The sequence below is a fragment of the Aricia agestis genome, chromosome 17, assembly GCF_905147365.1.
Source record: "Aricia agestis chromosome 17, ilAriAges1.1, whole genome shotgun sequence".
In the NCBI taxonomy this organism is placed as follows: Eukaryota; Metazoa; Arthropoda; class Insecta; order Lepidoptera; family Lycaenidae; genus Aricia; species Aricia agestis.
The window spans coordinates 9,573,408-9,597,525 of record NC_056422.1 but is presented as its reverse complement, the minus strand read 5'-3'; the positions used below and the strand labels follow the sequence as shown (position 1 = coordinate 9,597,525).

General features: G+C 36.0%; 1 protein-coding gene across 2 annotated transcripts in view; it reads right to left on the bottom strand.

Annotated features, from left to right (window-relative positions):
• Positions 1–16,729, bottom strand: part of LOC121735198 (estradiol 17-beta-dehydrogenase 11-like) — a 64,246-nt gene extending 47,517 nt beyond the window's left edge. Inside the window, exon 1 of one of the 2 annotated variants that reach the window (XM_042125925.1) lies at positions 16,549–16,729. The gene's annotated coding sequence lies outside the window, so the exon portion shown is untranslated. The remainder of the gene's footprint in view (positions 1–16,548) is intronic. The other variant, XM_042125926.1, reaches the window with a different exon arrangement.
• Between the last annotated feature and the right edge of the window lie 7,389 nt (positions 16,730–24,118).

Sequence of the window (24,118 nt, the reverse complement as noted above, 5' to 3'; positions counted from 1 at the left end):
TTCGGCTGTGGATTTTTTTATTTCAGTAATTTCACAGCAATAACTATATTGGTACCTAAGATAGATGATTAATTATCGTGTACTTGTATTTTTAAGATTTATTAGAAAAAAAATAAAGCCTAATCTCCATCTAATGAAAAAAGTACCAAGATCGTTTAATTGCTATTTAATGTCTTTACAATGGGTACTTCGCGTTAATCTTGGCTGGTAGTCATTACCAGTAATTGTCGCTTGAGGCTGATCGTTGACCCGCGATCAATTAATATGTCACCTTTAGCTTCATCTCAAATATTTTTCTCCAAGAAGATAGAAGTGTAAAAATAATGTCAGGGTAAGATCCGATACAGCATAGTCCTCACAATTATTCTACTATTATAATGTAGTACCTAAATAGACTTGGCATACATTTTACAGCATAGCGGGAAGATAGACTGTTAATACTTAATTGTTATTCAACAACAGGCTAGTAAAGAATTTGTGACTTCTCTAATTTTGCGGGTAGGTATTTATAGGCAAAGACAAGGACTTCAGGCTTGCTACCCGTCCACGTCTGTCTTTTTTACTTGCTTCATGAAATCACAAAATTGACTACTGCTGCTGAAAAAGAGGGTAATATTTTACCTCCTCTCATACGCTGCGCCGTCTTTGCGTTCTTTTTATCTTACATATCTTGATTCTTGACGTTTATAACAATTTTTACTCAACCCAAAAAACACTAAATAAATTTTCTCTTCAAAAACTGTCATAAAGTAGGCCAAACTATACCGCCATTATGAATATTAGTACAGTAACCAACAGTATCCATTACCTAATGGTAAAATGGTCGATATTAGTTAACGTTGCGTGTCCAGTAATTCATTCACGAATTTCACAGTAACGTAACTCCACACAATTCATGCATATGGATGGAAGGAAGTATTGAATAAGTCACTGTTATATAACTTTAAACCCTACAACAGCTGAATAATTTAGAGTTTACTGTTTACAGTGGCGTAGCCAGCCGTGGGTGTTGTAAACCGCCTGAAAGTTTTGACATGGAACCCACATGGCAATCGTTCTTACTTTGAGTGTAGCAAACAGTAGTCAGGCGCGGTCTCAGCCTAAAATGGGGGGAGGGTTGGAGTAATTGGAGGAATGCCTTGATATAAAGGAGTAGGCCGGGTAGAAGAGGGACAAGACGTTGGCAACAATGAGGAGATTGGAGAATAATGCAAAGTTCGAATTGAAAAAAAATAATAAGGAAACAGTAAAGTATAAGTAACTGAGTCGTATATTTACACTAATAACGAATATAATTATTTTATGTCAAGGTCGGTTATTTCTTATCTGAACTCCCATTGTTTTCCTCTGTAGTAGGATCTAAATTAATCCTAATTTGTCGTATCTCATAAAAATACACCTTGACTCTTTAAACATAACTATATTTAGTAATCTGTGCTTTAACTACCGATTCTCGTAATCATAAAATTTTATTTAGTTTCTTTTATGTATTAATACCAAGTAATATTTTATTATTATTTATTATTATAAGTATTTATTACCAAGTTCGTAAATAGAATATTTCTCGGAAATATCGTCCGTGATATTGTCCTTACTCGTCGCCTTCCATCTGATCAAATTTCATCAAAATCTGTTTATACAACAGAAGCAGACAGTGTTACTTTTGCATCCTATTAGTAACCGAATATAGACAACTAGATGACGCCCGCAACTCCGTTGCGCCAAAACTCGTTTATCGCGCGGGAACCGTACATTTTTCCGGGATAAAAAGTATTCCATGTCCTTTCCCGGGCCTCAAAGTATCTTCACGCCAAATTTCAGCAAAATCGGTTCAGCGGTTAGGGCGTGAAGAGGTAACAGACAGACAAACAGACACACTTTCGCAATTATAATATTAGTATGGATAGTCATGACACAATTTTTGTTATTTATACATGCTTACTAGGTGACCAATGACCATGCTATTTCTGAAACGAAAAATAGCATACATAAAATTTCAAAACAGTCAGTCTAAATTCGAAGTAATATGGCAACCAACATCGCGACATCAGACATGGGAATTTTATATTTAAGATCTTGCTTGATACTCACTCATAATATGTAAGTACATATACTAAGGTAGTAAGTAGTAAAAATCATACAAATCACGTTCGTGAGGTCTTTAACACATTCTAAATTTAATTTTTAATGTGCTATGAAGAAACATGCTAAATTATAGTAAATCGTAAGTTTAGATCTTGAGTAATACATTTTAGCTCATTAAGGTCTTATTCAGTTGGATAAGACCTTAATGAAGTTAGTGATAGAAGAAATAGGAAGAAATCGAAACTCTACATTTTTGTTTTTTTTTTCTCCTTTTAATATTTGGACATATTTACATTTGTATATTGGCGCAATTAATAATAATACGATGTTCGTAACTACGTTGCGCAAAAAGTCGTATGTACTCGTACTTCGCGTAGGAATCAAACATACTATATCCTTTCCCGGGCTTTAAAGTATATTCGTACCTATCCCACCAAAAACATTTCATGTAAAATGTTACCTCGACGACCACAATGCCCTGTGAAAAAATTAGATCTAATGTAGAGCCCAGCTTCTGAATCTACGCGGCCTAACTCTATCGACCCTAACGCCAACAAATTCTACATATCAGAAAGTATGTATGTATGGCTTGGTTGTATCCCCTTACTAAAGCTCACTGGCTACATCGCGATGGCGTCCCGGTGAGGTACAGCCATTACTGAAAACGCGTAAATTACAGCAATCGTGAATAAACTCGCGACTAGAGTTTGCTAGAGTCGCCAAACTAGTTGGACAACTGGTCGGCCTTCTGAGTTACTCAACCGATGCTTTGTCGACCTCTGCAACTAAGTATTTACCATGATATAAATATCATACAGTATACTAGATTTATATCTTATATCTTTAAACGAGAGCAATTCTTGTATATATATATAATATAATAATAGCAAAGCTCAGTCAAATAGCTAGTTCATTTTAATATAACAGCCGCACTTAGATAAATTTAATGATTACTTTAATTGATTGATAGTTATAGTATATAATCTTTATACATTTTCTTCAAACTGTTTATTAATTGAATGTTAAGTGATCAATAATTGCCTCTGAATGAGACCGTAGATGTTAAACTTCAGTTAAATGCCTCCAATTTGAATGTCACGTATTAACCATGGAACAAAAGAATGGTCGAGTTTTAATTTTCCTTACGTTTAAATCAAAATGAAAGTACAAGCTTCGTACCACACAGCTTGGATGCTCAAGCAATTTAACTTGAATTTGGTGTTTAAGGCCATCCCCCGAGCAATACGTGGGAGAGCCATGCTTCGGCAGAATGGGCCGGCTCGACCGGAGAAATACCACGTTCTCACAGAAAACCAGCGTGAAACAGCGCTTGCGGTCTGTTTTGCCGAGTGAGTGAGTTTACCGGAGGCCCAATCCCCTACCCTATCCTCCCCGATTCCCTTCCCTTCCCTTCCCATCCCTACCCTCCCCTATTACCCTATTCCCTCTTAAAAGGCCGGCAACGCACCTGCAGCTCTTCTGATGCTGCGAGTGTCCATGAGCGACGGAAGTTGCTTTCCATCAGGTGACCCGTTTGCTCGTTTGCCATTTTTTTCATTTTAAAAAAAACGACCTTAATAATACTTACATTTGACGCGTTGCCGAGATCGCACAAAAATCCTATTTTTTTTTACTTATCTTAGTTCAAAATTGGTCTAAAAAAATTCAAACGGGGAATATGTAGTTAATGAAATTGTCTATATCTATATTGTCGTGTGTTTCAAATAAACGTAATTTGTAAATATTAGGGACGCTGAAAGTATGCTTTAATAAATTGGTATTATGTTGGAAGCTGATATCATGAGTATAATAAACAAAAATAGGAAATTAAAAACGGGGAAACGAATGTTGATATACTGAATATTATTGCTGTATTTTAATTTTTATTATAACTTTGCAGCTTTCAAATTATGAGTTAATAAGTTTCTAAATACGGTAAATTACGGCATCTTCGTAGGGGGAGCGCCTTAACGAAGCTTCTAAATATACTATAATAATTTATGGAGAATCATGTCGAGATCAAGAAAAAACGAGTTTTTCCCGCTTTCGTTATCTCCCAAGCGAGTTTACCTAATACATTTTAAAGAAAGTTAATCTACTGTATGATTATATTGTTATGTATTAACTATGGGATTGTGCTGTCCTCTAGCAATAACATCGTCATTAAAATGTATAATATGTCACCTCATATAGTAATTAAGAAACTTGTTTTATGTATTTTCTTCGCTTTTGATGACTTATTTTTCTGCCTAGACCCAATTATTACTAGAATTTAAGAACTAGCACACCCAAAACATGCTATGCTTTCTTATTTTTAATTATCAATGTTATAGAAATAAATAAAAATGAATTCTCAATTTTGATAGTCTCCCTAAAACGGCTGAACCAATTTGGCTAATTTTAGTCTTGAAATATTAGTGGAAGACCAGAGAAAGTTTATATTATGAGGGAAGTGATACAAAATTCACTGGGTCATTTAGTTCTGTAAGTACAACACGGTCACATTAACTTGACGATCGCTGGAATGCAAAACGTCATCAAACCATGCGTCTAGTTAATGTGACCGTATCATAATATTAATTTCTGAAATTATACTATTATTCTAAGATCAAAATGAACCAAATATATCACCCATCGACTATCTAATCTCGACGGTAAAAACATTCAAAGTACCTTCAAATTATTTTTTGCGTAGGAAAAAATAGTAAGTATTAATTTATCAATTTAAACTAAAAGTCTAAATATTTAAAACCAGTTCTCATCTACGGAACCCTGAAACAAGTTAGTAGTAATTAAAGCATTGCAATGTTCACCTTGATCAATTATCAATAAACAAACAAATCGATTACTTATACTCATGCAATTAGGTACTACATAATTGTTATTACTTAAACAAGATAATGTTCATTGTTATTATGAGTAGCCAAAAAAAATACAAAAAAACCAAAGACAGACAGATGGCAAAAATTTAAAAACAAGCTACGCCAAAAAAAAGGTAGGTAAATCTCAAGGCTCCTCTACACATTGGTTCATGGTGGAAATCCATGATTGTGAAACTTAGTGCACTTTTGAAATCAATCATGACTATGAGCAACCTTAAACTAATACGGAATAATTCCCTCTATACGTTCGTAATAGCTTGTATTGGTCCATAATGGTCCAACATTCAGCCTTTGAAATCCAATGACGTCAAAGTTGGTATTAACAAGGTAAGGCGATAGAGTGTGACATCTTCATACAGTCTACAAGAAAACAGATATTCCAAATTTGAAATTTCTCAGTAAAAGACTCAGGATAACAGCTGCTATGACGTCAATATGACGCTTTTGTTTTTTATAAAAAGAAGCGAGTGCCAAGACATAAATTTCATACGTACCTATTTGGAATTTTAAGAGCAATTTTGGCGATGGGCTAAAATGTGACATTATTCATATCTACAAGAATAGTGGAATGTTCCAATTTTTGAATTTCTCAGTATATTACACTCAGAAAAAAACTATGACGTCAATATTATGTTTCTTTTTTTTTTTTTTTTTTATAGGAAGAAGCGAGTGCTGAGACATAAACAAGTATTTACGGAAGAGCATCTTCATTCTTGACCTTATCATAACAACACCTGTGCCACCCATATACAAAAACTTCCTTACAGGAAATTCAGCAAGAATTATGATTTATGACTTATGCGTATAAATAAATAATATGTTTAAGAAGGACCATCAGTCGAGAAAATTAATATGACACTCAAGAGTTCAAATTAGGAAAAAACATAAAACGGCCCTTTTTATTAGACGTAGGATAGATAAGACCTAGAAAGATAGTTTTTCTCCCCCAAAACCTTTTACATCCAATCGCACTTATAATATTTACAGTTGCTCCAAGATACCGCGCTAGTAACTTTTGCCCGCGGCTTCTATTATTATTTACAATATTTCATCCCCTATTTTATCCCCTTAGGGGTGAAATTTATCAAAATCCTTTCTTGGGGATGGATTGCTTGCTTGATGGATGGGGAGGGGATGCTTACGTCATAGTAGCTTTATGCATGCAAAGTCACAGACCGATCGGTTTAAATAATTATCGGAAATGATAAAGTCTGAAACCAGTTTGAATCAATACGTACCTACATACGTACATACGTCATTATTAGGTACATGTAATAAATAAGAAATGCAATATAATGTTTTGTAAAAACATAAAATGACGCTACTAGAAAATTTGTAATTTTCAATTTTATTTCGCATTAAAGATTTATGCATTTTCTTAAGCTCACCCTAATAAAGAAAGGAAGGGAAAAAAGTTTATATTATTATCTTAAAAACATTTTTAAACATGTAAACTTTTCAGCAAGTAAAAGTTTTAAAAACTTTAAATAGGTAGTTTAGCAAAAAATCATTTGACAAAATTAGAACAATCCATATTATTATAAATGCGAAACTGTGTTTGTCTGTCTGTATGTTACCTCTTCACGCCTAAATGGCTGAACCGATTGGGCTGAAATTTGGTACAGAGATATTTTGAGTCCCGGGAAAGGACATAGGATACTTTTTATCCCGGGAAAATGTACGGTTCCCACGCGATAAACTAATTTTGGCGCAACGGAGTTGCGGGCGTCATCTAGTAATTAATATGGGCTCAAATATGGGCTTTTTACCTTCAACTGTATGATATCGGTTTATCTATGTTACTACTTATTAAGATTGGTTACCTAAGTTGGAGAATTGTAAGTTCTGCTTACAATTACTGATTCATTATTTAAATTGGACTCATTAACTTAATTCTATCGCTACCCTTCACTTCGCCCATACCCGCTTATCAATAGCGTTATCATTTATCATAATCACTATATTTTGCACCTGAGTTCTGTTGTTACGACACCTGTTCCTAGACTGCCGCAACCTGTACCTTGATAGTTGATTCTGCTATTGTACCTAATCCAACTTCGATTTAGTCCAGCCTATTTGACAAAGTAATCCGAATCTTTTTGATTGTTTTTGATATAAATTTTGTAGAGCATACAATTCGCAATTTTGCAAATTACTGGCAACATTAGTAAATAAAGACGCGAGTGGATGAACCAGTTAACATTTTATAACATAAGGACAATTAGTCACTTTTTCCCATAAAATTTGAACTAATCTTGTAACTCTACCTACTCCATCATCTGGCTTAGATTTTCCAGGCCCTAAAGCCTTCATTTATGCAAAAGGGAACGGCAATTTCTTTCTGTTAGTTGTGACTTTCCTGCTTCATCCACTAACGTCTTCAAAATATTATATGGATTTGTTTTATTCGCGTTCTCAAACCAACCAGCGGCGAAAATGTCTTTTACTAGATTTTGTTCCAGATATTTTTCTGACTATTTTTACATAAGCCTTTTAACTAAACGCTTTACACACAGATTACTAAAAATACTTCCGTATCATCGTACGAGGGTCATACCGTCATACGGATTCGAGTAAACATTACGCAAGTGGACCTACATAACAACATAGAACACAGAGTTTCAAATGGATGACACAAGCACGCACTCGCGTCCTGCTAATTATAACTGCAATCCCGAACCGACACTAAGGCCTGTATAAATAGTCAGTACTTAAGAGGATACCACAGCGGCTAGAGAAATGAAAAAAAAGTACGTGTAATATCTATAGCTGTCTCCCTTACCTCAAGCCTATACCGCAGAACGCGATAGAGACAACTGCAGAAAATCCAGAAAATCAACGATTCGTTGTCCCCTGATTCCTTCTCCAAAACTTAACCGATTTAAGTACTTTTTTCATTAAAGATTAAAAAAAGGCTTGAGCTGTGTTCCTATGTTTTGCTTTTTTTGTATAATCTATCCAAATCTGTTTTCTGGACGTTTGAACACAGTGGAAAATCTGGCCATTTTTTTGGGTTTTTGAACGTTCATATCTTATTTAATAATTAATTTATGAAAAAAAAGAAAACATAGGGACATTGTATTAGTGGCCGTAGATATTCAGGAAAAAAATTATAACTCTACTAGCATTATCCAGGGAGGAAACAGGGGACAACGTTTGTATGGAAAAAATGGCGGTGTGGAATCCTCTTAAGATGCGGCACGGTCTCAAGATGCGGAGCCGAACCGCGTCTTGAGACCGAGATGCGTCTTGAGTACTGACTATTTATACCAGCCTAAACATCTGGTGAATGTGTTGCCATGATGCTTACTTACTTATTTTCCTACGACGTGGCCTAGTGGTTCAGAGCTCGGCTCTTGACTCGGGTGTCGTGGGTTCGATTCCCGCGTTGGAAACATGGTATTTCCAAGTTTGGTTAGGACAATGTAGGCGGATCACCTGAATGTCTGACAAGTGAGATGATCCATGCGTCGGATAGGCATGTAAAAAGTCGGTCCTGCGCCTAATCTCTTGCCAGTCGTGTCGGTCTTCCGTCCCATTGGGTTATGAGAGTAAAAGGAATAGAGAGTGCTCTTGTGTACAGCTGCGCACACACTTGGGCACTATAAAATCACTCCTGCGTAACTGGCCGTTTCAATGAAATCGGCCACCGTCACCGAAACCGGTGTGGGAGTTATTATTATTATTATTTACTTATTTTGAAAACGCACAGCAGTGGCGTGGCCAGCCATCGCGTCTGTCTATTGCCCTGTAACCCATTACGAAATGGTTTCTTCAGTATTACATATACTGAAGAAACCATTTCGGCTACACAACCAGCTGGTAAAAAAAAAAACTTCTAAACTTGGAATACCAAGTTTAATAGCAATTTTCAGAATAAATTTTTAGATGCATTTTTTAGAAGCAAAACTTTCCCAAAAAATAGTTTGGGGAAGTTTTAACATGACGAACATATCGTAACAAAAATGTTTTCGTACAATTAAATAGTATGAAGATTATTTTAACAAATATACCTATTATTATACGCATGATTATTATTTGATATTTCCATATTGCAGGATTCATAATGCAGTCTCAGAATATAGAACAACTGTATTCTGAGAATGCAGTAGGTTATAGGTACACATTACAAGGTAAGTATATTTATAATAAAAAATAAAAATAAAAAATAAAAATAAAATAAAAAATAAAAATAAAAAAATAAAAATAAAAAAATAAAATAAAAAGCCTTATATTTCTTGTAAATTAAAATTACATAATAAATGGTTATTGTTAGTTTGATATTATCCTAGTACAATGAGTTAGTATACAATATTTTTCAAAAATAAGTTGTGAGGATATTAACTTTGGTATCAAATTAATTAATTTACAAAAACCCCCTCTTCAGAGGTGAAGGCCTCCTCCAGACTATTCCATCTGTCTCGATTTTGGGCTACTTTAATGTAATCTGGGCCGGCGATCTTTCTAATTTCGTCATCCCAGCGTGTAACAGGCCTTCCTATACGTCTCTTGCCTTCAGGTCCTTTCCACGATGTTACTGTTGAGGTCCAGCGCTGGTCGTTTAATCTCGCAACATGTCCAGCCCATTTCCACTTTAGTTGTTTTGCGAAGCGGAGGGCATCTATAACTTTGGTTCGGTCTCTTATAGTAGTATGCCTTATTTTTTGTAGTTTTTTTATACCTGCCATGCTGCGCTCCATTCCGCGTTGGCAAGTGACAATCATTGCCTTAGCTTTTCTATTGTACTTCCACGTTTGGCACCCATATGTCAAGGATGGCAGTAGGCATGAGTTCATCACTTTAGATTTTATGTTTATAGGCATGTTACTTTTGAATATTTCTTTTAGTTGCCAGTATTTGTTCCAGGTGTTAGCGGCTCGTCTTGCAATTTCCAATTCGTTGTTTTTATTATCGAAACTTATATGTTTGCCGAGGTATATGTATTGTTTGGTGTATTTTAGGCGGGTATTTGTTACCATCACTGCTCTCTCTACACTGTTTGTCATTACCATTGTCTTGGAGAAATTCATTTCAAGCCCTACTTGGATGCTGGCTCTATGTAGAGATTCTATCATGTGTTGTAATTGCGAACATGTTTCGGATAATAAGACAATGTCGTCTGCAAAGCGCAAATGTGTTAGTTGTTTGCCTATTATGTTGATGCCATAATTTTTCCAGTCGATCTGTCTAATAATTGACTCCAGGATAGCTATAAATAATTTTGGAGACAGAGGATCTCCTTGTCTCACGCCTTTTCTAATAGGGAAGCCCGGGCCAAGGGATTCGAGTTTCACTCTACCCGTGCAGTTTTTGTAGAGGCTTTTTAAGACCTCTATGTATTGTATTTGTACTCCTTGGCTTTCGAGGGTCCCCCATATGCTCTCCTGCGAAACCGTGTCGAATGCCTTCTGGTAGTCTATAAAGGCTATATAAAGTGGTCTGCGCATTTCTTCATATTTCTCAATAATTAGTTCAAGTGTGTGGATATGGTCTATGGTTGAAAAACCTTTTCTAAATCCTGCTTGTTCCACAGGTTGGTGAAGTTCTAGGGTTGGCCCAATTCTCGCATTAATAATTATTGAGAAAAGTTTGTATATGGCCGGCAAAAGACTTATTGGTCTGTAGTTTGATATCTCTTTGGGGTCTCCTTTCTTGTAGAGCAGGACTATATTTGACTCGGCCCACTGGGAAGGTATTTCTGCAGTTATTAGGATTTGGTTAAACAAGTTTGCTAGAGGTAGAGCAAGAACTTTAAGGCCTGTTATTAAAGCTTCGTTGGTCACGCTATCCGAACCCGGGCTCTTGTCTTTTTTTAATTTGGCTATTGTTTCAGATATTTCCAGTTCATTTATTTCCTTGATCATCTCTTTCCGGACAGTTTGCGTTGGCTCTATGCTTTCTGTGGCTAGGTTACCGCTGTAAAGGTTTTTGTAGAAACTAGTCGCATGCTCTATAATGTCTCTGCGATTGAGTAAGACTTTCCCTGTTGAGTTCAGTCCTTCTATCCATGTTTTTTTTGTTGTTAAGTCTTTGTAGGCTTTTCTATAGCTTCCTGTAAGCTCTATGTATTTTTTAATTGTATTTTGTCTATAGCTGGCGTAGTCTTTTTTGATATATTTGTTTATTAGTTTATAAAGTGCTGTGAGTTCATTTTTTTCGCATCTAGATTTATTTTTCATTCTGTGCAGTGTTCTTCTTCTGTCCATTAACTGTATTGTGCGTGGTGATAATATATCGTGAGTTTTATCAGTGGAGATTGATGCATTAGTTTCTTTTAGGCTTTGGAGAATTGCGCTGATTATGTTATCATATTGTTTTTGAATACAGTAAGTTTCTTGCTCACTGCGTTGGTTTCTTAAATAATAATTAAGACGCTCTCTATATTTTTGAATTTTCTCATGATTGTTTAATGAAATTGTCTTGTTATTGTTGTATTTTGCTCTACTTTTTTTCACATAACTGTATTGTATACACGCCCTGAGTGGTCTGTGGTCGGAAGGATAGTCAATATTGATTACTTCGACGTTTTTAAACATACCTGGGTGATTCGATAGTATATAATCAATCTCGTTTCTGTGTACGCCGTTTGGTGATCGCCATGTCCATCTTCGTTTGGGTTTTTTCTTGTAAAATGTGTTTAATATTGAAAGTTTATTTTCCATGGCAAAGTCGATAAGTTTTTGTCCTCTATCGTTTCTATCGCCATATCCATAACATTTCATGATTAGGTTTTCACCGGGTATTTTGGGATGTCCTATTTTGGCGTTAAAATCTCCCATTATGATATAATGTTTGTGTGATGCATCTATAGCTCTTCTAATAGTGTTGTAGAATAGTGCAATGTCGTCCTCGTTTGCAGCTTCTGTTGGTGCGTAGACCTGTATTATTGATAGCTTGTAATCATTGAACTGGAGGTTTAGTAGGGCCACGCGATCCGTCAAGCCAACGTAGCTTTCCATATTATGTTTTAATTTCTTATTCAAAATGAATCCCACACCGTACATGCCGGGTGTCATTCCTGTGTAACAGAGTATATATTTTTCGTATTCTTCTATGTTATTTCCCAGGCGCCTGACTTCTGACAGCCCTATTATGTCGCATTTTATTGTCTTTATCGCATTTTGTAGCTCTATAAATCGTTCGTTGGTTGAAAGTGTTCTTACGTTGTAGGTGACAATGTAGAGTTCGTGGTTTTGCTCTTTAGACTTTTTATTTGATATATTTTTTGCTTCTGGAGGGTTTTGGTCATAATCCTCCGCGGTGACCAACCGACTTGGAGGATATTGTTTATGTTTCTTTAATATATTTCGTGCATTTTCCTTGTGAGAGGGGGTTGGTAGTTGCTATTCGTTGTGCTTATTGAGATCGTTGTTAGAGAAGCTGTTACCATTTTTAGTACTAAAGAAATTTAGTATTCCAGGTTTTGGGTGGGTTTCGGATACACTTTTTAAACCTGAATGAGTTTTGTTCTTTTTGTTAGCTTGTGTTTTCTGGCTTGTTGGAGTTGGAGTAGGAGTATATTTATAACCAGCAGAAAATCAGTGCAGCAACTTGCTGCTTATGATACAGGCCCCAGGGGGTCCATTTTTGTGAGATCACACAATATAATGTAAATTAAGTATTGTAATTTGTATTGTGTCCTGGTTTTCTCGTCCTTTGTAAATATTGTGTTGCGTGATGTACAAAATAAACTTTTCTTATTCTTATAACTTGGTACCTAAACATTAGTGCTATGATACCTAAAATTACAAGCCTAGTACACAATGTAGCTAGTGATTATTCTGGCTATTGTCTTCTTGAGCCTAGTTATAATATAAGCTATCATTAAGTACTAAGTAAGTTTTAGATATTACAATGATTGAAGGTCTAGCTCACATGAGTCTTTTATGTAATTTATGATCAGCCAGATCAGAGACCAGACATACTACTTAATACCATGCTAGTACCAGAAATGGTTGTTCTGTCAACTGCCTATGAATCAATTTCCTTGATGGTAGGTACATTGTAAATATCAAGTACCTAACATGGTATTCAACAAACCTATGCAATTGATCCTATCCAAGTTAATTAAAGAGTTACATAAATTCAGGTAATGCATGTATATTAATTGATTATTATAATTTTATAATTAAAATCACCTTACCTTTCGTTCAAAATCAATCAAAACCGGTTTATCCATTTGGGAGATCTAGGAATTAAGTACGATGAATTTAAAATACGAGAAGCTTTTTAAATGCTGTCTTTTTGCTGTTTTTGCATACTAAAAATAATGTTATGTTTATTTAATTTTCCTCTGGTAAATTATACTCTATATTTAAATAAAAATATAATGAAATTAAATTGCAAAAATATTAAATTACTTACTTCTATTTTTTTTCTGCATCTTTATAAACATAAAACTATTTTGTACTTATTCAAGATTTTATCCCTTCAATTTCTGCAAAAAAATTGTAAATACCCATTGTCAGACGAGTAAAAAAAATATGATACTTAAAATTTATTATTTTTAGAAGCCTTATTTTATATTTTTAATAAGCATTATTTTTATTTTATGTAAATCTTTGGTTTTATCTTGCTTTTTTTGCAAGTAATTACTGTATAACTTTATCAAAATATTAAGAAAATAAGTCGGTAATTAAGTTTTAAAGAATGAATTTTTATTGATTCAAGTAGCATTTTGATATTAAAAAACATACCTAATAAATAATAACATACTATTATCTTATAAGTATATAAAATTCTCGTGTCACAATGTTAGTTACCGACCGTAGCTTAGGTAGTTCATCGCTATCCCGTCGCACAAACAATAGTCGCCGTCAGTCTCGAGTTGTAATAATTTACTATTATTTATTCAACAAATGCACTCACGGGGGCAGGGGGGGGGGCAGCTGCCCCCCCTGGATCATGTTGACGTCCCTACTAAGTATTTACTAAGTTATTTACTTTCTATCATAGTTAAAAAATTTTGCAATTGGACCAATACCATAGTTTCAAAGATGACCTCCTACAAAAAAAACTTTACCTCATTTTATATTAATATCTATATACTTAGATATTATTAATAATTATATTACTATCCGCCAACAGTGCCGTAAATAGGGCCACCGGTGCCCAGGCACAGGGCGTAGACTCTGGGGGAGCGCAAAAATGGCCAAACCAGGCAGGACTTCGGTTTGCTCCCGATAATATTTCCGCTGCGCCCATAGAGCACGATTCCAACATTAAAATAGACCTATACATTGCTTTGGGTAATATAATATTATCTAAAAAAGCAAGGGCGTAGTTGTAGAAGCTCGCACAGGGCGCAAAAAAGACTGTTTACGGCACTGTCCGCCAAATAATGATCACCCATCCAGTTCCGCTCTCACTGTCGCGTTGCTTAACCTGTCAAGGGTTAGTCAACCTGCGACGAAGGTTGCCACAAACAATTGCTTGGCGGTCAAACCTCTGCACTGTTATTATTTTGTAACATAACTATTGTAAAAACAGAACACACTTATTTCCTGTGATTCAGCATAAGTAAAAAACCTGTACCCCGAGTCTGTTTTTTAACCGACTTCAAAAAAATGTGCGATTATCAATTCGACGTGTATGCTGCTGCCCGCTGCCTGCTGCCAGAACTGCCCAGTTTTCATATATTATGTTAGTATATTTTGTGAACTTTGCCTTTCAAAAGTGTAAGTATGTATGTTTTTATATGTTTGTGTTCGCATTTCTCCGGAACCACAAATCCGATAATACTTTTTTGTTGTACTAGGTATTGTTCAACTTAGGGAATGCTGCAAGTTTCGTCAAAATCGGTTCATTAGTTTTTGAGATAGGGAATTTTAATTCTCAATTACGTACAATTGGAGTCAGTTTTATTTTTAAAATACCATTTAGTCTAACATTAAAACAGTTTCGATCTAGTTCGGATTTTGCTAATAGTATTCTTGTTATGATCTAAAGTATTGCGGCGTACCCTGAAAGGTCTTTGAGGGAGAATATTGGACATTTAGCGCCTGTTTCACCGTTCACGACTTTCTGATAAAGTGTCAAATAAGCTAGTCACAAATTTTTTGACAGATTATCCATACTTTATCTGTCAAGTTAAGAGTGCCGAATACGGCACTTATCAGGTGGTGGTGAAACAGGCCCTTAGATGTGCAAACTTTTAATAGATTTTTGTGAGAAACGAAATGGAATCGATTTTTCCGTGTCCATACTAATATTATAAATGCGAAAGTATGTCTATCTGTTACCTCTTCACGCTTAAACTGCTTGACCGATTTTGATGAAATTTGATATGGAGATACTTTGAGTCCCAAGCAAAGACGTAGAGTACTTTTTATCCCGAAAAAATGTACGGTTCCCGTGCGATTAACGAATTTCTGCGCAGTGACGTTGCGGTCATCAACTAGTATTTTTATCTAAGTATTGAAATACATTAAACAACTTGAATGTTACTAATACAGATATAACAAGTATTATCGTACTTGTATTGGTCACGTTTCGATAAACCGATCTTGACTGTAACACGTACGGGACTGAGGTGAATGAAAACATCATCACGATTCATATAAGTTTGTTTCGCCGGTTTTAATCTAGGTACATTCTACACTAAGCCCTGGAACTAAGTAGGTTTTAATTTTGAATTCTAAAAAATTGAGTTAAACATTTTTTGAGTTTAGAATACATAGGGTAAAACACCCATCATTGACATTTCCAATTTATTTTAAAAGACGCCGCAAATTGATTAAAAACTTCAATAAAGCTTGTTAATAAAATATTAAATACAATATACAGTAAGTACTCATGTTAATTTTATTATAATTTTTACTCATTGGTAACCCTAAAAACAAGGTGTTACATTGACCTTGATAACTAAAGAATTTCCTTTTATTTACAACAGTGACGGTAAAACGCGGTCGGTAACTAGATTTATGATTAAAAGCTCGAATAATTTGTACAAACGTTTTTGTTTTTGAGTTTTTTCCTTGTAAGTTACTATTTTCTTCCAAAAATTGGCTTTATTTAACAATAGTTATAACGTAAAATGTATAAGTTCATAATAATTGTGGATTTATCGTAAAAACATAGAAATAACCAAAAACAATATTTTAAGAGCCAATAATTTTTATTTATGTTGTGGGGACATTTGCAAGTTAAGCTATACATATACTTGAAATACACAAACAAAATATACTTCCTAATTTACTTATCGTACTATCGCGTCTTATCGAGATATCGGAGTTAGTATACGGTTTGCTAGATTTTAACTTAGAAACTAATCTTGTGCACTAAATTATTGGTGTCTGGACATTCCGCTCAATCCACTTCCGCTTCAACACTAATATAGAGGCAAGGTACTAATTAACTCAATATATATTAAATCCTTTAAAAATCTGTAATACATAGATCACTAAAACCATGATCGCCTTGAAATACTTTCCAATCTCTTGTAAACTATTCGAGTGCGTTTGCTTAACTACACAAATCGAACTTCTATCTCGAAGGAAACAGCATCATCATCAGCGACAATCCACTTCATTTAAAAATGTCAAAAATACCAAAAAAAAATAAGAAAATAGGTCCAACTCACCAGGTACTATATGCACTCTTTCACCAATAATATCACTTCCGATTTATTCGAATTTCAAAAAATTTTTGTGGTGTGTTTTTTATGTAAATTAAAATTACGCGCACAAAATTTTTAATTGGGCCACGTGACCGCCGCCATCGAGCGATGCTGATCGACTGAACGCGCTGAGGACAGTGAGTACTCCGCCGAGAGGACTGCGCGCGCATTCACCGACCCTCGCTCGGCAACAGGGCTGCCAAATTCTCTGTAAACATTATTGATATTTCAGCCTGAAATATCAACAACGGGGTTTCACCCTTTGGCACTATAAATAGGCTTTTATGGCCCGTGGTGTAAATAATTGAATAGTTTGGCGTAATGTGTACACTAACATTTTGTAACTTTTCATGTGATCGATACTTTAATCAAGGTACGAGTTATTTAACTGTAAAATGTTGTAATTTATAAGTATAAATACCTCTGTAGCCCAGTTGATGGGCTGTTGGTAAACTACTAAAGCCGGGGTAGCTAAACTGTAGCCGGGGGTCGCGGGTTCGGATCCCGCCGACGGAACAAAAAGTTTTCAAAGTCCCTGGGTCGTGGATGTGTAAATATGGGTATCATATAATAAAAATCTTAAATATATGTATATTATAAAAGTATTAAATATATTTCCGTTGTCTGGTACCCGTAACACAAGTCCTTCTTTTTTTCCTGAAGGTACTTAGCACGGGGCCAGACTGACGTAGTGTGAAGCGTCCATAGATATAAAAAAGAATAGATACTTAAACCTGTGTATATTTTTATCAATTTTATGCCTAATATCAAGATATGTGTAGGAAATGTATAACATCAACGATTGGATGATTAACCTTAAAATTTTCTGAACTTTGACAACCCTGAGCAGAGAATAAAGTACACCCTTGTTGTCACTCGGCCTTCGCCTTATCTGGTTGTGTGTCAAAAACGCGGATGGATATTATAAAAACAAATGTCAAAAAACGTGATTCCAAATTTAAAAGCGCAGAAATATCCAATTTCGAATTTCATTTAAACTTCCTCATCCAGGAATGACAAAAAATGTACTGCCGGCTGTAACACCTAAGCAAAATATTAATCTGGCTAATGGTTAAGAAAAAGCGGCCAAGTGCGAGTTGGACTCGTCCATGAAGGGTTCCGCAGCAGTAATAATGTTTATTTTAATGAAATTAAAAGGTTTTTGATTTATTTTTATATTTCAGTTGATTTAATGAAAATTAATTTAAGGTTTACCATTTATGACGTATAAAAAAATTACTTGCTAGATCTCGTTCAAACAAATTTTCGTTGGTAGTTTTTATAGTAATGTACATCATATATTATTTTTAGACTTATCATGCCCCTAATTTAAAAGTTAGAGGGGGGGACACAAATTTTCCACTTTGGAAGAGTCTCTCTTGCAAACTATTCAGGTTACAAAAACATTATAGAAGAAACTTCAATATGATTTTTAAAGACCTATCCATAGATACCGCACACGCATAGGTTAGATGAAAAAAAATATTTTTTATTGGTTTAAGGTTTACCATTTATGACGTATAAAAAAAACTACTTGCTAGATATCGTTCAAACCAATTTTCGTTGATAGTTTTTATAGTAATGTACATCATATATTATTTTTAGACTTATCATACTTTAGAAGTTAGAGGGGGGGGGGGGCACATTTTACCACTTTGGAAGAGTCTCTCTCGCAAACTATTCAGATTAGAAAAAAATGACATGAGAAACCTCAATATGATTTTTTAAGACCTATCTATAGATACCCCACACGTATAGGTTATATGAAAAATATTTTTTTTTTGTTTCAGTTGTAAGTACCTAAAATTTTTAACAATTTTTCCATTTTTGTATCAAAATCTTATTGCGGTTTACAGATTACATCTTCATCAGTTTCGGAGGAAAGTGGCTGTGACATACGGACGGACAGACAGACAGACAGACATGACGAATCTATAAGGGTTCCGTTTTTTGCCATTTGGCTACGGAACCCTAAAAATGTACTTACTTGCAAAATATTTCATAATATTATTATAACAAGGCATTTACTTAATATTTATTGTTTTATAATAGCAAACAATTCAAAAGAATTAATTAATATATTAAAAACAATCTTATATTATAATATTAAATAGAATCGTATATTTAAAAAAATGATTTACTGGAACATTGGAAAAATCGGAGTGCAAAAATAATAAAAAATTATATTTTGCATCAGATTTTTCCATTTTTGTAAGCAAACCTTGATTTTTGTCGAATTTCACGATTCTAGGCCAACGGAAAGTAACTTTTATTTTTAAACAACTGGTTTGTAATATTTTTTTCTCAATAAATTTAATCTTCTAGAAGACATTAAGATCTGAATAACTTTCAGATACGTTTTTAGGAAGATGGTTCGAAGCAATTCATAATGTGCTAGAGAAGAGAGGCACTTGGACAAAATTTAAAACTTTAAACGACTACTCACAGATAGAATATCCAATATTCATACTTACTTCCATATAGTCCATACTAATGTTATAAATGCGAAAGTGTGTCTGTCTGTCTGTTACCTCTTCACGCCCAAACCGCTGAATCAATTGTGCTGAAAGTGCTGAAACACTCGCAGCATCAGAAGAGCTGCAGGTGCGTTGCCTGCCTTTTTAAGAGGGAATAGGGTAATAGGGGAGGGTAGGGAAGCGAATAGGGTAGGGGATTAGGCCTCCGGTAAACTCACTCACTCGGCGCTAGCGCTGTCTCACGCCGGTTTTCTGTGAGAACGTGGTATTTCTCCGGTCGAGCCGGCCCATTCATGCCGAAGCATGGCTCTCCCACGTATATTATATAGTTATTCCGAGAAAATGTACGGTTCTCGCGCGATAAACGAATTTTGGCGCACGAATTTTCTGTAGAGCGCACCTTGCGGTCCGGGCTCCGGCCCGAACCCAAGTTCAATCGTCTGTTTACAGTTTTAGGAATAATAAATTTATTATTAATGAACTAATTACCTCAATGTAAACTTGAAGATGTTCCGATCATGACTTTGGCCGAGTAGCCGACTACGAGGGCTGCTATTTATGTATCCGGAACTGGCCACTTACAAGAACAATATTTAAAAAGTAATTACAACATTTGAAAATAGAACTCTTTGGTTGAAGAATACATTTTGTTTCATGTGACTGTCAATTATTTTTCCATTGTGGCGTCATTTTGAAAATTGCGTGTCTTCATTTGCCATGGATTTAACGCGTGAACATTTTCGTGCAATGATTTACTACGATTTTCGGCGTGGGCTAAATCAACAACAGTGCTTTATTCAACTTAACGCAACTTTTGGAGATGAAGCACCATCAAAAACCACTGTTTATCACTGGTACAGTGAGTTTAATTGTGGGCGGTCTATGCTCACGGATGAAAATAAAGAAGGTCGCCCAAAAACAGCTGTTGTCCCACAAAATATAGATGCTGTGCGGGAACTAATAATGCGTGATCGTCATGTTACATATCGCGAGATAGAGGCGTCCTTAGGCATAAGTATGACGAGCATACATAAGATATTACACGAACATTTGGCTGTAAAAAAAATATGTTCGCGTTGGATTCCGCACAACTTGACAATCGATCAAAAACGGGCTCGTGTCGATTGGTGCAAGAAAATGATAAAAAAATACAACCGTGGTACGTCAAAAGCCGTTTATAATATCTACACAGGTGATGAATCTTGGATCTATGCATATGACCCCGAAACTAAACAACAGTCAACAGTCAAGGGTACAGCCCTGATTTGGTACCTAACGATTTCTTTTTATTTCCATACGCGAAGAACAAATTACGTGGTCAACGTTTTTCGAGCCGCGAAGAGGCTGTTGATGCGTTCAAAATGCACGTTTTGGAGATACCTCAATCAGAATGGAAAAAGTGCTATGAAAATTGGTTCCAGCGTATGCAAAAGTGTGTCGATCATCGCGGCGAATATTTTGAAAAGCAATAAAACCATATTAAATGATATATGTTTGTTTCTTTTTTTTATTCCGGATACATAAATAGCAGCCCTCGTAGCTGATTAGTCGGTTGCAAAGAACTAATCGGCGACTAATCGGCCGACTAGTCGGCCAAGCCGAACATGGTTACGTCTGCGCCTGCAGACATTTTGGATCGTGTTTTAGTTATGTTAACGTCATGATACAGTAGATGGTTTTCAGTATATATTTTCACTGTACATCATGTGTATAGTGTAACATAATTACCTAATTTATTGATACAAAATCCGAGTATTTTATTTAAATAGGAATAAATTGTAAGCTATAGCTTTTATAGCGGGCTTTGAGCGCGGCGACCAAATCTAGTTAAGGGGTACGAACCTTTGTGGCATATCTAGGCCGCCGCCATCTTGGTTTTTTTTTATCGTGCTCAGAAATTTTGAAAAAAAAAACAAGATGGCGGCGGCCTAAATATGCCAGGCTCCATACAAAAATGTTTGAACCACTTTCAAAATAATCATGGTTTTACTAAAAAAATTCTTAAAATAATAAAAAGCCGGATTGTCGGCGCTTTTTACCGACTATCCGGCTTTTTTTTAATTGTCGGCACATCTCTAAATTGTAAACCTTTTAAACTCAACTAGACAATCGTGATCATGGGAAACTTGTATTTTAACAAGACCATCAGAATATTCATCAGAATATTCTAGTGTTTTTAAACTAAAGTCTAAAATCGTTTAACTCAGAGGTTAGTTATACCTACATCACGTAGGTAACAATACAAAATATTATCAAAACATTTTGACAAACGAGTATTATGTAATGTTCTATGTTATTGTTTGCAAATCAAGTAATTGACAAAAACAAGTATCAAAGATCTCGAATACGCATAATAAAAATCAGCCAAGTGCGAGTCGGACTCGCGCACGAAGGGTTCCGTACCGTTATAGAGGGAAAATAAGGAAAAAATTGTGTTTTTTGTATGGGAGCCCCCCTTAATTATTTATTTTATTTTAATTTTATTATTTAAAATTAAAGAACACATATAAGAGGATTTTGTGCAAATTTCAAGTGTCTATATGTTGCCAATACGAATTACGAGCCAAAAAGACCAAAGAAATAACGTTTGTTTTATGGGAGCCCCCCTAAATATTAACTTTATTTCTTTTTAAATTTTAGCACTAGAAATACATAATCTGTGAAAATTTCAGAAGTCTAGCTATAGCGGTTCTTGAGTTACCGCCTGGAGACAGACAGACAGACGGAAAGACAGACATCGAAGTCTCAGTAATAGGGTCCCGTTTTTACCCTTTGGGTACGGAATCCTAAATAAAAGTTAACAGCACACGTTTTGTAATCCGCCCCGGATTTATAAATAGGCCGTTATAGGCCACGGCGTGCCACGGCGTAGCGCGTAGGGGCGGCAGCGTCCATAGAGGCCCTACAGATAACGTACATGGGGCCGGGCGGTGGAAACGAAGTGGCCTACTCTCATAAAAATATAAATTCGGCACTGCATGTAAGGCTCGGGCCGCACCTGCCTAGTGCTTCGTGCTTAAAACGATACCATTGGACGATCTGCGTGTATCGTCCAATGGTATCGTCTCATAGCACGAAGCTTCTTATGATAGACGCACATGCGGCCGCGGCATAACGGTATAATGGGGAATCCATTGAGCTGCAGTTTAAAAACCGTTGTCAAACCGGCAACCACGTAAAGTTCGCAGCAACAAATCCTGACTCAAAACTCTAATACGAGTCAGGAATCAGAATACCTTAGACAGAATAACGAACTGATCAAATCACTGGAATTCTTACAACCGCTCATGATCATCATCCTTTCCCAAGTTGGCAATAACCAGCGTTGCCAGACGTCCCGGTTTTGGCAGGACGTCCCGATTTTTTCATCAAAATTAAATGTCCCGCGCGGGACAGGCTCAGTCCCGCTTTTCGGGGAAAACCCGAACGTACGTGCAGCGTGCCGAGAAAGAAAGGTGCGTACTGCGTAATGAATAGAAGATAAGAGTGTGGGAGGTAGAGGAGTGGATTTTCTTTGGCTACTTTAGCTACCGTAATTATTTTAACACAAATAAAAAAATAAAGACCTTTTATTAAGATACCTCTTTTTACTTTGTCCCGCTTTTGACTGAAGAATCCCGCTTTTTCACTCCAAAAGTTCCAATGTCCCGACTTGGCACAAAAAAAATCTGGCAACGCTGGCGATAACGCCCTCTGGGCGCTGAAGGTCTAAAGGGGCGGTGTGGGACCCACAAAAAAATGGGGGCGTTGTGTAGAGGCATGGGGGCTGATTTGTTATTTCATTTCATCTGGATACATTTTTAATTGCAACAATGGGGAGCGCTAAAACATAATATGTTCTGAAAGTGGGCAGTAGACAAAATAAGTTTGGGAACCCCTGAAATAGATGAACGAACATTTTCCAGCAATGAGCGACAGCGGTCTAATAATGAACATGTGAAGAACTATTGCTAAGAAGTTCTTAGCAATAGTTCTTCACTATCAGCTTTCAAACAAAAAACTAGAACAAAATTGTTCCACTCGTTGGGGTGTTACGATGTTTGTATGACACGCTCAGACAAACACACTGACAGACAGACAGGTGAAACTTACAACACCACTTAAGGTTCGCGCTCACTTTGTCGGCGCGTGCCGGGGCTTGCCGGGGCGCGGGCGGATCGAGGCTCAGCGCAGCGCAAAATGCGCTATAGCACACTATTGCCGGGCCGGGCCGCATCGCATTGACGGATTTTGAGTACTTTGGATAGCTCCAGTGTGACCACTCTTAAATCACTCGTGACTCGATATTTCAAAAACGTTGCTATATTCTACTTTGTGCTTCTACTGAAAATCTACCTTTATTAATCAATGTATTCTACTTGGTTGAAACTAAAATAACACTTAAATGTTTATAATAATATCGACTGTCTTCATTATGCATTTTAATTTTTTATATTATTTGTTATATAATATCAATCTTCTATTAAAATTTACAAAAAATTTTGGACTACTAAATCGTCATTCATTTGACCTCAAATCTACCAAAAAGTGGAAATCTATGTAAAGTGTGGTCACACTGTTGCCGGGGCGCAGCGGGTTTGTCGGGCCTTGCCGGGCCTTGTGACTTGTCGCATTGACGGAAATCCGCTGCGCCCCGACACAGTGTGCGATACGCGCATCCGCCTCCACACAAATTGTAGGGAGGCGGATTTTTGCGATGAGCCCCGGCACGCTGAGCCCCGGCACGGCCCGTCTCAATGGACTCACTCTTTTATTTTACAGAACATAAAACATTTTTTTTAATAATACTCAACAATACATTAAGATCTTAACATTTATGAATGTGGAAAACTAGGAACCAGAAAAAAAATCAATATGGTAATTCGTTGTGAGTTGTGAATATATTTTTTTTTTTATGAAATAAGGGGGCAAACGAGCAAACGGGTCACCTGATGGAAAGCAACTTCCGTCGCCCATGGACACTCGCAGCATCAGAAGAGCTGCAGGTGCGTTGCCGGCCTTTGAAGAGGGAATAGGGTAATAGGGGAGGGTAGGGATGGGAAGGGAAGGGAATAGGG